This window comes from Oryx dammah, unplaced genomic scaffold (assembly GCF_014754425.2).
Source record: "Oryx dammah isolate SB20612 unplaced genomic scaffold, SCBI_Odam_1.1 HiC_scaffold_23, whole genome shotgun sequence".
In the NCBI taxonomy this organism is placed as follows: Eukaryota; Metazoa; Chordata; class Mammalia; order Artiodactyla; family Bovidae; genus Oryx; species Oryx dammah.
In genome coordinates, this window is record NW_024070207.1 from 129,958,174 (window position 1) to 129,973,604 (window position 15,431).

General features: G+C 47.2%; 1 protein-coding gene across 1 annotated transcript in view; it reads left to right on the forward strand.

The window, feature by feature from the left end:
• PRKX (protein kinase X-linked) overlaps nucleotides 1–12,413 on the forward strand; it is a 77,576-nt gene extending 65,163 nt beyond the window's left edge. The window contains exon 9 of the mRNA XM_040266389.1: nucleotides 12,194–12,413. The gene's annotated coding sequence lies outside the window, so the exon portion shown is untranslated. The remainder of the gene's footprint in view (nucleotides 1–12,193) is intronic.
• The last annotated feature ends 3,018 nt before the right edge of the window (nucleotides 12,414–15,431 follow it).

Consider the following 15,431-nt stretch of genomic DNA (forward strand, 5'->3'; position numbering starts at 1 on the left):
GAGGCAGGTCAGGTGGTCTGGTATTCCCATCTCTTCAGAATTTTCCAAAGTTTATTGTGATCCACACAGCTAAAGGCTTTGGCATAGTCAATAAAGCAGAAATAGATGTTTTTCTGGAGCTCTCTTGCTTTTTCCATGATCCACCGGATGTTGGCAATTTGATCTCTGGTTCCTCTGCCTTTTCTAAAACCAGCTTGAACATCAGGGAGTTCACGGTTCACGTATTGCTGAAGCCTGGCTTGGAGAATTTTGAGCATTACTTTACTAGTGTGTGAGATGAGTGCAATTGTGCGGTAGTTTGAGCATTCTTTGGCATTGCCTTTCTTTGGGATCGGAATGAACACTGACCTTTTCCAGTCCTGTGGCCACTGCTGAGTTTTCCAGATTTGCTGGCATATTGAGTGCAGCGCTTTCACAGCGTCTTCCAGGATTTGAAACAGCTCCACTGGAATTGGTGTGTAGCCAATTAACTATATTGTGATAGTTATAGGTGGACAGCAAAGGGACTCAGCCACACATACACATGGATCCATTCTCCCCCAGCTCCCCTCCATCCAGGCTGCCAGATGACAATGAGCAGAGTTCCCTGTGCTGGACAGCAGCTCCTTGCTCGTTCTCCATGTTAAATACAGCAGTGTGTCCATGTCCATCCCAGACTCCCTGACTATCTCTTCCCCCATCCTTCCCCCCTATAACCATAAGTTCTTTCTCTAAGTCTGTGAGTCTGTTTTGTAAATAAGTTCATTTGTATAATTTCTTTTTAGATTCTACACAATATTTATAGTATTTCTCTTTCTCTGTCTGAATATGTCCTAGTTATTTTATTTTATTATTATTTTTTTGCTTATTTCTAGTTAAAATTACCTGAAGTGTTCCTACGATTTAAGGAAAGAATCGGTAAGGCACACATCACATGAGATCTACCCTCAATAAAGTGTTGAGTGTTCACTGTTTTGTTGTTGTTCAGCCGGTAAGTTGTGACCATCTCTTTGCGACCCCATGGACTGCAGCACACCAGGCTTCCCTGCCCTTCACTATCTCCCGGCGCTCACTCCAACTCATGTCCATTGAGTCGGTGATACCTTCCAGCCATCTCATCCTCTGTTACCCGCTTCTTCTCCTGCTCTCAGTCTTTCCCAATGTCAATCACGGTGTTTTCTAATGAGTGGGCTCTTCACATCAGGTGGCCTAAGTATTGGAGCTTCAGCATCAGTCCTTCCAGTGGATATTCAGGGCTTGATTTCCTTTAGGATGGAGTGTTGTCACGTATAGATGTTACTGCACACAAGTCTATGTGCCCGACGCGTAGTGAGGTGAAACAAACTAAAAAATGTCCGACTTTGGAGCAGAGAAGAATTTTATTGCAGGGCTGAGCAAGAGGCCAGTAGCTTGTGGTCAAAAAAGCCCCCTAACTCCTGGAATGGTGTCAGCAAAGCACTTTTAAAGGCAAGAGGAGGGAGAGTGTGCTTACTTGTTGCAAAATTCTTGGTGCCGGAATCCTTCGTTCTTGCAGCTGTCCACGGTGGGTCAGGGCCCCCACGTTCCTGTAAACCTCCAACGGGGACAAATGTTATGGTCTGTTCTGCAACTTTTTATCTCTTTAGGAATGGAAAACTGTTACACTCTGAAAGTCAAGAGCCTTGAGGAGGTGCTACTATATATATTTCAGGCTAGAGACAGAATTGGTTTACAGAAGGTGCAGAGACAGCCCGAGAAAGCAGAGGAAACACCAAAGTTAAAAAGGAACAGATTTAATACAGAATCAGATCTGCCTCTTCCCTGCTACATAAACTGGTGTGTTGGCCAGCAGCTCTTGAGGATGCATTGCACTCAGAACTGAAACCTTACAGCCATCGAACAGTGAGGGACCCGCTCTCCCCTCCTCCCCGCCCCCTGCCCCCCCATTCCCCTCTATCCGCTGACCCTGGCAGCCACCGCTGGTGCCGGGTTTCACATTTCCCCAGAAACCTTCTTCAGTTCTCAAGAACATCGCGGAGAATAGACTCCAGCCTTTGGTATCTGGATTGCAAAGGTCTGGCTTGGAGCCGGCTGCAAATTCAGCGTTTACGGTTCCCCTGGGGTGAGGGGGGGCGGGGGGCCGTGTCTTGGAAAGCCACTGGCTGAACAATCATTCTTCCTCATGAATCAGAGTCTGTGTGCAGGCTGTTTAAACACCAGTGTCTAAGAGGAAGGTGTGGGGGCATGGTGGGGGGAGTTGGGAAGAAATCCAGAAAAGGCAGCGCTTTTTAAATGATGTCATTCCAGTAAGTGAGGGAGGAACAAAGAATAATTTGGCCCAATGAGGTCTGAATTCTGGCACTTCTTGTCCACTGGGCTTACTTTTGTCCACGTGGAGAATCTCGGCCCAGACGCCCGAAAGGCAGGAGGGTAGGATTCAGTTCTTGCAGAGTACACCCTGATACCCAAGAGCTCTGTGTTTCCCGGTGGCCAGATGTTTAGCTCCTCGGCTTTTTTTTTCTTGGAATTTCTTGTCGTTTCCTGCCACCCCTGAGGAAGGGGGCCTCTGGTATCCTAACTGAGAATTTTGTGCTGTTTTTCAGAATGTCATTTTAAAGAGAATCGGCGCTCTGTCATTTCAGTTCAGTCGCTCAGTCGTGTCCGACTCTTTGTGACCCCAGGGACGGCAGCACCCCAGGCTTCCCCGTCCACCACCAACTCCCAGAGCTTGCTCAGACTCGGGTCCATCGAGTCGGTGATGCCATCCAGCCACCTCCTCTTTTTGTCGTCCTCTTTATCAGAGAGCCCTTAATTTGTGCTTTCCAGACCTCTCCCTGTGGTCACGGTGAGAGACCGCTTTGGCACATTTGGCAGAACTGTTCCGGACGCGTGCATGGACCCTGGTTCGTGTTTGTGGCAACGCTCTATGTGACTGCTCCACATCCTTTTCTCTTCCCACGTAAACTCCAAGTTCTGCGTTTCCAGTTTCACCAGGGACCGAATGGTTGGGAGGGGCTCGAAGAATGCTGCGGGCTTTCCGGGTGACGCTGGTGGTCAAGAACCCGCCTGCGAATGCTGGTCAGGAACATCCCCTGGAGGAGGGCATGGCAACCCACTCCAGTATTTCTTGCCTGGAGAATCCCACGGACGGAGGAGCGTGATGGGCTGCGGTTCACGGAGCTGCTAAAGAGTCAGACACGATTTTGGCAGCTTAGCACACATGCAGAAGAGAACCCTGGGTCTCCTTTCCAGCACATCTGTGCATTAAAAACGTGATCCTGTTTTTCTCTTCATTCCCGTTGTTCACCATGACACGCGCGAGCCATCTCTGCATTTTAGAGCCTGTTTATGACCGTGCTGTCTTTGTGGGAGAGTCTCTAGCCTGTGTTCACAATCTCTCAACATTTATGCTTTGACCAAAAGTTGGTCCAGAGTTGCTTTTCTTTTCTTTTTTTGGGGGGGGTTAGTTATTTTATTTTATTTTTTTCCTTCTTTTACAACTGTTGGGTCAAAATTGCCTGTGGCCATTAATGTTTTACGACCCGCTCTGGGATACCGGTTGGATGGATTTGCCTTCCTTAACGTGCTGGAAGGTCTTTGTCAGCTCTTGGCGGCCGGGGACGAGGCAGCCAGCCCCTCTAGGAGAGGTCTCCAGGTCTCACTGAAGATCTGTGCAGAGCTTGGAGTGCTGCGTACCTGGGAGGGTTCTCTTTTCTTCTTCTTCTTCTTTTTTTTTTTTTTAAATTAATTTTTACTGGAGTATATAGTGGCTTTACGACGCTGTGTTAGTTAGTGTCTGCTGTATGGCAGAGCAAGTCAGCTGTATATATTCATATGTTCCCTCTCTTTTTTTGGATTCCATTCCCATTTAGGTCATCACAGAGCACTGAGTCGAGTTCTCTGTGCTAAACAGTAGGTTCTCATTACTTATGTATTTTACACATAGTAGAGGGTACGAGGCTTCCCTGATAGCTCGGTTCATAAAGAATCCGCCTGCGATGCGGGAGACCTGGGTTCGATCCCTGGGTTGGGAAGATCCCTGGGAGAAGGGAAAGGCTCCCCACTCCAGTATTCTGGCCTGGAGAATTCCATGGGCTGTATAGTCCACGGGGTTGCAAAGAGTCAGACATGACTGAGCAACTTTCACTTCTCTTCTTCGCGTGGTACTAAGTGATAAAGAATCCACCTGCCAATGCATGGGCCACGGATTTGATCCCTGGGTGACGAAGATCCCCTGGAGGAGGGCATGGCAACCCACTGCAGTGCTCTTGCCTGGAGAATCCCATGGACAGAGGAGCCTGGCGGGCTACAGTCCATGGGGTCACCAAGAGTCAGACACGACTGAGCGACTGAACAAGGACATATATATACGTATTTATTCTCGAAATATTTATGTATCTTTATGTATCTCTGCCTGCATTTGACAACGTATATAATTCTAAAAAATTTAACTTCCATCAGATTTATCTTTTCTCACACTTGGGTGTTGCTTAGGATTTCATCCAGATTATTTTATGCTTAACGTGTTTTCTGGCTTTATTTATTTTTACATCAAAATGCTAAAGCCTTTGTCATTTATTGATAGGTAAAGTATGGTAGGTTTATTTTTTTATGAATGGCTTTTCCCAACCCATTCATTAAATAGTCCATCTTTTCCCTGTGGAGTAAGGAACCAACTTTTTCCACATTCCGTTCAGTTCAGTTCAGTCGCTCAGTCGTGTCCGACTCTTTGCGACCCCATGAATCGCAGCACGCCAGGCCTCCCTGTCCATCACCAGCCCCCGGAGTTCATTCAGACTCACGTCCATTGAGTCCGTGATGCCATCCAGCCATCTCATCCTCGGTCGTCCCCTTCTCCTCCTGCCCCCAATCCCTCCCAGAATCAGAGTCTTTTCCAATGAGTCAACTCTTCGCATGAGGTGGCCAAAGTACTGGAGTTTCAGCTTTAGCATCATTCCTTCCAAAGCAGTCCCAGGGCCGATCTCCTTCAGAATGGACTGGTTGGATCTCCTTGCAGTCCAAGGGACTCTCAAGAGTCTTCTCCAACACCACATTATAGCTTCCCAAAGTATTTAAGTCTGTGTATTTGGTTCCATGAGTCTGTTTGTAGTCTGTACGCTTAACAAATCTGAGAGTTCATTTCTCTTCACTCAAATGGAGTCCTGTTTTGGAGCAAAAAAAAATTTTTTTTTTTTTTTGAAATCACATTTAAGTTTATTAAACATAAGATTCATAGGTTGCTGTCAGTTTAAAGATAGCCTACATTTCACACACAAAACTATTTTCTTATGATTGAATGTTAAGTATATGTCTTTTTTTTTTCCCCGTAAGCGGAAAGAAAATGTGTATTGACCAATTTAGGGTACATCATGAGATAGTCTGTTATTCATAAAACAAAGTCATTATAGTAAAAACCAATTTAATTAGTGAAAGTGCAAGTCCCTCAGTCATGTTCAACTATTTGCGATCCCATGGCGTATAGCCCACCAGGCCCCTCTGTCCATGGAATTCTACAGGCAAGAATCCTGGAGTGGGTTGCCATTTCCTTCTCCATTGGGGCAAAAATTTTTAAATCATTAAAAGTCACCTTTCACTATGTTGTCAACTTCTGAGCTTGGCAAATGATCCCATAGAAAGGAGCTTTCTTGTTTTTTAGGTTATTAATACCACATAAAACTTGTATTAATTTTATTATTATTATTTTTTTTTATTATCAGCACCCACTTTAAGCTTTTTACAGTCCATGAACGGCGTTTGAATACACATGAGCAGATGTAGATCTGAGCTATTTCTATAACATGAAAGTCAGCTAGCATATGTTTTCAGACATGTTATTGCTGTTCCTGCCGATTGTTCTGAACAATGGAGCTTACAGCGTGTTCTGTTCTATATTGAGACTATTCCTGTTCTCAAGATGACTCTTCTGTTTTCCTTTGACCTGAAAGCTGCCCATGGGAGGCAGCCGCCTCCTAAATTTACATGGAAGGCCTTGGGTCTTCTGGTTTGGTGTCTGAAGCTTTCAGCAAACTCAAGAGCGTTTCCTGGAAGCCTTCCTTGAGTTTCGTTCCTCATTTATTTTTCCGTCAGTCCCCACCATCTGCCGTATCCTGATCACATTTAGAAAACCATGCGGTGGCTTTCCAGGCATAAGGAAACCCATAAATACTTCCCCCGACGTAAGAATTCTGGATTCTCCCTACCACAGGGGTGTTACTGAAGTCAGGCTCACTGATCAAAATGCACTACTCAAGAGGTACGTGTTGGTTGGAAGAAAACTTTGCTTTATTTTGCATGCTGGCCAGCTGGGAGAGAAAACGGACTCAAGTCCAAAAGCCATCATCCCCTCCGCCCAGCAGTGGATAAGAACTTTTGAAGGGGAGTTTCGGGGGGGGCCACAGGCAGAGGTAGGAGGCTCCTTGCAGAAACAGCACAGTCAGCTCCAACGGTCATCCTGAAATCGGTCATCGGTGGCCAAACCAGCGTCGTCTTGATTGTTTTAGGTGCAGTTAATGATGACTTGTTGCCTTTGAACGGTGGTGTTGGGGAAGATTCTTGAGTGTCCCTTGGACTGTAAGGACCACTAACCAGACCATCCTAAAGGAAATCAACCCTGAATATTCATTGGAAGGACTGAGGCTGAAACTCTAATCCTTTGGCCACCTGATGCAAAGAACTGACCCATTGGAAAAGACCCCAGTGCTGGGAAAGGTTGAAGGTGGGAGGAGAAGGGGACAACAGAGGATGAGATGGTTGGATGGCATCGCTGACTCGATGGACATGAGTTTGAGCATGCTCTGGGAGATGGTGATGGGCAGGAAATCCTGGCGTGGTGCAGCCCATGGGGTCGCAGAGAGTCGAGCAGGGCTGATCAGCAAACACAATCTTCAGTTCCAGGATCGGTCTGAGTTCCCCAACCAGAGATCGAAGCTGGGCTGGACTGCCAGGAGATTCCCTTGATGGGCATTGAGAAGAATTTTCATTTTTCTCTCAAGTGCTTGCTGTTCTAATTTTTACATTTTATGGAACTTTTAAAGGTTATACTCCACTTACAGTTGTTTCAGAATCTTGGCTGTGTTTCCTGGGATGCACACCTGTATCTCCTGTGATATACGGTGTATATCCTTGTAGCTTATGCAGTGTACACATGGTAACTTGCGCCTCCGAGGCCCTTCCTGCTACGTTGCTCCCGCCCCTTCCTTGTCCCTGCTGGTCACCGCTCGTTTCTGCTCTGTATCTCTGAGTTGGCTTCTTTTCTCTTCTCTTCATGAGTGTCTTATGGTTCTTAAGATTCCACTTACACATAGTCAGTTCAGTCGCTCAGTTGTGTCTGACTCTTTGCAGCCCCCCATGGACCACAGCATACCAGGCCTCCCTGTCCATCACCGACTCCTGGACTTTGCACAAACTCATGTCCATTGAGTCGGTGATGCCATCCAACCATCTCATCCTGTGTCGTCCTATTCTCCTCCCGCCTTCAGTCTTTGCCAGCATCAGGGTCTTTTGCAGTGAGTCAGCTCTTCTCATCAGGTGGCCAAAGTACTGGAGTTTCAGCTTCAGCATTGGTCCTTCCAGTGAATATTCAGGACTGATCTCCTTTAGGATGGACTGGTTGGATCTCCTTGCAGTCCAAGGGACTCTCATTTGTTTGTGACCCATTTCATTCAGTACAGTGTTCTACAAGTCACTGATGTCCTTTCTTTTGTTTGTTTTTTGGGGGGGTTCTCTTTTATTTGTCTCTGTGTTCCTGAAGTGTCTTTCCCGTTTATCCATTCTTACGGATGTCTGTTATTCAGTTTCCCTATCTGTTACTCAGTTTCCATATCGTGTAATGTCCTATCCTCCGTTCTGTGATCCTGTCTTCTGCTGTGTGTGTGTGCGTGCGCTCATTCATGTCTTAACTCTCCTGCGAACCCATGGACTCTACAGCCCGCCAGGCTCCTCTGTCCATGGGATTCTCCAGGCAAGAAGACTGGAGTGGGTTGCCGTTTCCTCCTCCGTGATGTACATTTTTAGATGAACTGCACTGCCCATCTGTAACATATTATTTTCTTCATGTGGCTTTTCAAATGGGTGGAAAGCCATCTGCTCTTTGCGTTAATTATCTTTTCTTAATAACCGATGTATGTAAGACATACGATAAGGAAGGGATTCCATACAGTTGGAGTTTCCTTGCCGTGGGCGTACATGACTTATTTTCAACAACGACAACAAAAATTTCTCTGTAATGGAAGCGCCATAGAGCTTGAGCTCTTTGACTCTTTTGTATCAAGCATACGGAGAAATAGACTAGCAACCAAAACGAGAAAAAAGTGGCCTGCGAAGGAATCATACAATTCGGGTGGGATTTGAAAATAAACCCGAGTGTAACCCATATACAGAATAAACTTCAAGAGTTAAAAAAAAAAATTGGTGGAAGCCCTGTATTTTGAGGGAAGATTTCTAAGACGTATCGGGATGTCGAAAAGCAACTTGCAGAATAATGACTCCAGTGTTCTGTGTTAGTTTGGGGGTGACAGTGATGTGTTTTGGGAAAGTACACATTTTTCAGCATCTTCATGGAGGGTGGGAGTGCTTCCCTGATAGCTCAGTTGGTAAAGAATTCACCTGCGATGCAGGAGACTCCGGTTCAATCCCTGGGTCAGGAAGATCTCCTGGTGAAGGCATAGGCTACCCACTCCAGTATTCTTGCCTGGAGGATCCCACGGACTACAGTTGCTGCCGTCACAAAGATGGTCGGACGCGACTGAGCGACTCTCACTTCCCTGGTGGCTCAATGGTGGAGAATCCGCCTGCGCCGCAGAAGACGTGGGTTCCATCCCTGGGTGGGGAAGATCCCCTGGAGGACGGCATGGCAACCTGCTCCAGTCTTCTTGCCTGGAGCATCCCATGGACAGAGGAGCCTGGCAGCAGGGCTGCAGTAGTGCCTGGAGTCGCAAGAGTCAGACATGAGTTATCGACTAGAAACGAAACAACCAAATGTATCTGTAGACCCAGATCCGTAGGGCAGATGTAGGAAGAGAGACGTGGAGCTCGGGGAAAGCTGAAGGCGATCGTAAACATAAACGCTCGGCTTATTCCCTTTCATGCCTCTGTGGCTGGAGTTTGGAAAGCAAACCCCACATTAAAATACGCCCGCCAGAACTGATACGGCCGTAGCTTCGAAGGGCCTGTTTTCACGTCCCTGTTTTGCTCGGGCGGATCCGTTTCTCTTGGCCCGTAGCATTCCCAGCGTGCAGCTCTGCTGGTCCCTGCTCATCTCCCAAGAGTAGATAACCGTTCTTGGTACAGCGTTTTCCTTGCCTTTCAATTTGAGTGTCTTTGCTTTTAATTGGAGGATAATTGCTTTGTAATATGGTGTCGCCTTCTGCCGTGCACCAGCAGGCATCAGGCTCAGGTAGACACAGGTCCCCGCCCTCCTGAGCCCCCCTCCCCCCTCCCTGCCCACCGCCGCCCCCGGGGGGGGGCCAGGGGGGCCCCCCCCCCGCTGAGGCGCACAGCAAACGCCACTGGCTGTCTCTCTTGCACACGGTGCTGTGTGTTTCCATGCCTCTCTCTGGATTCGTCCCACCCTCTCCTTCCCCCGGCGGCTCCTGTTCTCGACATCTGCGTCTCCCACGGCTGCCCCGTGGAGAGATCTGTGCCATCCGTGCAGACTTTCCAGATTCCTTCTTGAAGTCCAGTTGCTTTCCAGTTTGGTCGCGTTTTTCTGTGAGGCCTTCCTTTGCATTGAAATATCCCCCCTCACAGCCCTGACGGGCTCTCTCTCCCCCCTCCCCCTCCCCCTCCCCCCCCCCCCCCCCCCCCCACTTGGATTGAGGGCTCCTTCTCTCTCGGATTGAAAGCTTCTTCCAGGAAGATATCCCGTCCTTCTCAGCCGTGTGACCCCTGCCTCATGCTGGGAGCTCCTTGTGCATTCTAAAAATACCCTGTGCGTTCACTTTGATGACTTGTTTTGTTCGGTGTTAGCAGAGTTGAGCTGAATACCTACTTTTTTGTTTTTTTTTTTAACAGCCCTGTCATCTTCTCGGGGAGTGGGTGGGTGGGGAGGTTCAGAGACGTACATGTGTTAGGGATTGTAATCATGCATGCGGCAAAGAAATTTTTTTAAAAAAGGGATAAATTACAATCCTTAAAAATAGGCATCAGACCCCTCTTCAATCAGAATAATAGGAAAATGACTATTATTAAAAATTTCAGTCCAAATAATGACAGATTCCACGTAAGAGGAGACGGTTTGCAACCCCCTTATTACAAATTGTCGGGGGTGGGGAGTGATTCCATTCTGAGTTTTGGCTCACAAAAGAGAGAATTATTATTATAGGTTTTTACGATTTTTAAATTTTTTTTTATGGGGCCATCAGATCTGAAGTCTGCTCATAATTTCATAAGTGCCTCTTGCCCAGACTGTTGTAGGATCTGTTTAGAGGTTACAGTGTGGTCTCTGTGGCATGCGAGACACGTCACCTGTTTTAATTTATTTCTGAAAATTCTGAAACTCCAAGACATCGTATATTTCTGAAATACATTTGACTGTATCTCAAGTCTTCACTCATGTGGTTGGAAGATGTGGTTTTCTCTTTGCAGTGGTTGAGCCAGCCCTCTGAGATGTGAGTGAAAAATTGACGTGGGCTTCGGCTTGGGTGTATTCCAAATTCCACCCTTTTTTACAGATGAGGAGCGCACACACGATTTAGGTGTAAAGAAACCAAAATATGTGAGATCACTTCCTGAGTTACTATTACCTGGAGAAAGGGACTGAAATTTACGCGTATCAATATGTAATTGTTCCACAGTATCTCTCATTAGGGAATTGGATAGAAAAGCCTTTATTATTATTTTTTTTTTTTAAGTTTTATTTTGTATGGGGGTATGCTGCTGCTGCTAAGTCGCTTCAGTCGTGTCCAATTCTGTGCGACCCCATAGACGGCAGCCCACCAGGCTCCCCTATCCCTGGGATTCTCCAGGCAAGAACACTGGAGTGGGTTGCCATTTCCTTCTCCAATGCATAAAAGTGAAAAGTAAAAGTGAAGTCCCTCAGTCGTGTCCAACTCTTGGCGATCCCAGGGACTGCAGCCCAGCGGGCTCCTCCGTCCATGGGATTTTCCAGGCAAGAGTATTGGGGTATAGCCGATTAATAATGCTGTGATGGTTTCAGGTGAACAGCAAAGGGACTCAGCCATCGATACACATGTATCCATTCTCCCCCAAACTCCCCTCCCATCCAGGCTGCCACGTGACATGGAGCAGAGGTCCCTGTGCTCGTCAGCAGGTCCTGGCTGGTTCTCCATGATAAATACAGCAGTGTGTCCATGTCCATCCCAGACTCCCTGACTAGCCCTTCTCCCATCCTTCCCTCCGGGAACCATAAGGTTATTACAGAGTATTGAGCAGAGTTCCCTGTGCTGCCCAGCAGGTCCTTGCTGGTTCTCCATGTTAAACACAGCAGTGTGTCCATGTCCATCCCAGACTCCCTGACTAGCCCTTCCTCCCATACTTCTCCCTGGGAACCAAAATTTCCTTCTCTAAGTCTGTGACTGTGTTCCTGTTTTGTAAATAAGTTCATTGTATCGTTTCTTTTTGCATCCTGCATATAAGGGTTGCCTCACAGTATTTCTCCTTTCTCTGAGTGACTTCACTCAACATGACACCCTCTGGATGCATCCATGTTGCTGCAGATGGCATTATTTCATTCTTTTTGATGGTGAAGTAATATTCGGATGTATATGTCTACCGTGTCTATCCATTCCTCTGTCGGTGAACATTGAGATCGTCTGGGCTGTTGTAAACGGTGAAAAGCCTTTATTTTTAAGCCAAGCCCAGCTGAGCAATTTAACCGTCAGTAGACAATGAAGATCACTTCGAAAGAATATTTGCCAGCCAAGTGAAAGTTAAAGCTGCTCAGTCATGTCCAGTTTTTTCTGACCCCATGGACTGGATTCTCCAGGCCAGGGTAGTAGAGTGGGTAGCCTTTCCCTTCTCCAGCGGGTCGTCCCAACCCAAGGATCAAACCCAGGCCTCCAGCATTGCAGGCGGATTCTTTGCCAGCTGAGCCACCAGGGAAGCCCAAAATACTTGTGTGGGTAGCCTATCCCTTCTCTAGGGGATCTTCCCAACCCAGGAATCGAATTACCTGCATTGCAGGTGGATTCTTTACCAACTGAGCTATCAGAGGGGCCATTACCAGCCAAAGGAATATGCAAAGCTTTCCATGATTGAATTTATCATCTTTCATTAGGCAAAAGAACCTTCCTGACCACAGTTCTCTTCTGCCGCACTCACTGGAAAACACTGGATACAAAAGAGCAAAGACCGGACTTCTCTGCTAGTCCAGTGGATAAGGATTCTCCTGCCAGTGGAAGGAACATGGGTTCCATCCCTCGTCCAGGAAGATTCCACACGCTGTGGAGCAACTAAGTCTGTGCGCGACTTCTGAGCCCGTGTGCTGAAGCTGTGGAAGTCTGCCCACCTAGAGCCCCTGCTCTGCAGCAAGAAAACCCACTGCAATGACAAGACCACGCCCTGCACCTAGAGAGTAGCTCCTGAAACTTGAGGGTAGCCTCCGCTCTCTACCACTGGAGCAAGTCCTGCACAACATCAAAAACCCCAGCATAGGCTAAAAAAAAAAGAATAAAGACCAAACATCAGTCAGAGAGACCAGGATTGCAGTTATTGAAAAATAAAACAATGAACTCTTTGTGGGGTTCACGGACTGGGCTGATCCCAACAGGTCTGTGTAGCTAATTTCAAAAGGATTAGCTGTGGCCAGGAATGGACTTCTTGAAGGAACTGCCCCAGGCTGCTAGGGGCAACACGTAAATAAATAATTTCAACATCACCAGTACATCCTATCATTATTTATAAATATCGGCAACATGCTGGTTTTTTCCAGTGCTTTTGGGAATCCAGAAAAAGCTCAAGGCATGTTTCTTCCACTCAGGACTGGATGATTAGCTGGTTTACAAACCCAGCATCTGGCCCATGTTACTATATAACAATATAAGGCGGGACCCAAAGCCTCATTTCTCCCGTTTTATTCGAAAATCTGCTCTTTGTCATCCGATCCAATTCTAGAAAGCTTGCCCCTGGAAGGCGCAAAGCAGGATTTCCCCGTTTAGAATGAGAAGTTTATTAGAAATATCTCTGTTCCATTTATTTGATGTACCACAGTCCAATTTAGTTCAGTTGCTCAGTCATGTCCTACGCTTTGTGACCCCATGGACTACAGCACGCCAGGCCTCCCTGTCCATCACCAACTCCCAGAGTTTACTCAAACTCATGTCTGTCGAGTCAGTGATGCCATCTAACTATCTCATCTTCTGTCGTCCCCTTCTCCTCCTGCCCTCAATGTTTCGCAGCATCAGGGTCTTTTCCAATGAGTCAGCTCTTCGCATCAGGTGGCCAAAGGATTGGAGCTTCAGCTTCAGCATCAGTCCTTCCAATGAACACCCAGGACTGATCTCTTTTAGAATGGACTGGTTGGATCTCCTTGCAGTCCAAGGGACTCTCAAGAGTCTTCTCCCAACACCACAGTTCAAAAACATCCATTGGTCGGTGCTCAGCTTTCTTTACTGTCCAACTCTCACATCCATACACAGAAGCAGACAAAGTGATTTTCTGTGTTTGGGTCCGAGAAGAGAATACAGATCAATTGATGTGAGTCTGTTTTCTCTTGTACCCGTCAAGCCGGCCTTGGTACGCTTTTATCCCTCCTCTGTGAATGGGTTGCCACGGCAACCAGGCTCAAGGGGACAAGGCATCTTCTAAGCAGTTTACACTTGCATCATCTCTGCACCTCCTCCAGGCACCTCTGCAGTGGGGGCTGTCATCAGATGGGTATTTGTTTGTTTTTTAATTTAAGATAATTCATTTATTTATTTGGCCGTGCTGAGTCCCAGTTGCGGCTTGTGAGAGCTTTAGTTCCAGGGTGTCTTGTGTTGAGTACTTTAGTCCTATCTGACTCTTTTTGACCCCGTAGACTGTAGCCCGCCAGGCTCCTCTGTCCATGGGATTCTGCAGGCAAGAATACTGGAGTGGGTTGCCATTCCCTTCCCCAGGGTATCTTCCCGACCCGGGGATCGAACCCAGGTCTCCTGCATTGGCAGGTAGGTTTATGAACTCTTAGTTAACACATGTGGGATCTAGCTCCCTGACTAGGGATGAAACCCAGGTCCCCCTGCATTGGGAACGTGGAGTTTTAGCCACTGGACCACCATGTGTGTATCTGAATCTAGCTCAGAGTCCCAGGGACGGGGGAGCCTCGTGGGCCTCTGTCTATGGGCTCGCACAGAGTCAGACACGACTGAATTGACTTAGCAGCAGCAGAGTCCCTTGGACTGTAAGGAGATCAAACTAGTCCATCCTAAAGGAGATCACCCCTAAGTATTCACTGGAAGGACTGATGCTGAAGCTGAAACTCTAATACTTTGGCCACCTGATGTGAAGAACTGACTCACTGGAAAAGACCCTGATGATGGGGAAGACTCAAGGCGGGAGGAGAGCGGGCTGATAGAAGACGAGATGGTTCGGTAGCATCACCGCCTCAACGGACATGAATCTGAACAAGCTCCAGGAGATGGTGAAGGACAGAGGCGCCTGGCCTGCCGGACTCCGTGGGGTCATAAACAGGTGGACACGGCTGAGCGACTGAACAGCAAATCTGCTACTTACCAAAAAAAGAAAAAGAACGAGGTATTTTCTCAGTTCATAGAAGTAGGGAAGCCCAGTAAAAGATACAGGAACCGTGCTTACATTTCAAGTTGGGGTAAATGGTGAGTGATTTTTTTTATTTTTAAACTTTTTACTTTTTATTGGAGTATAGCCCATTATCAATGTTGTGATAGTTTCAGGTAGACAGGAAGGGACTCAGCCGTACATACACACGTATCCATTCTCCCCAAACTCCCCTCCCATCCAGGCTGCCACGTGACATGGAGCAGAGGTTCCTGTGCTCGTCAGCAGGTCCTTGCTGGTTCTCAATGATAAATACAGCAGTGTGTCCATGTCCATCCCAGACTCCGTGACTATCCCTTCTCCCATCCTTCCCCCGGGAATCATAAGGTTATTACAGAGTATTGAGCAGAGTTCCCTGTGCTCGTCAGCAGGTCCTTGTTGGTTCTCGGTGTTAAATACAGCAGTGTGTCCATGTCTGTCCCAGACTCCCTGACTATCCCTTACCCCTTCCTTCCCCCTGGGAACCATAAGGTCATTACAGAATATTAAGCAGAGTTCCCTGTGCTGTCCAGCAGGTCCTTGCTGGTTCTCCATGTTAAATCCAGCAGTCTGTCCATGTCCATCTCAAACTTCCTATTTCTTTGAATGAATTTTTAAATCCTAAGTTTGTCCCCTAAGTTTGTGCTTTAAAAAAAGTGTTCACTGTTTATCTCCTCCTCAAATTTAACTGGTGGTTACCAGTGCTGATAAGTGCCAGTGTGGCCTACAGGCAATGTCGGGGTCAGACTTGCCCTCGTGGACGG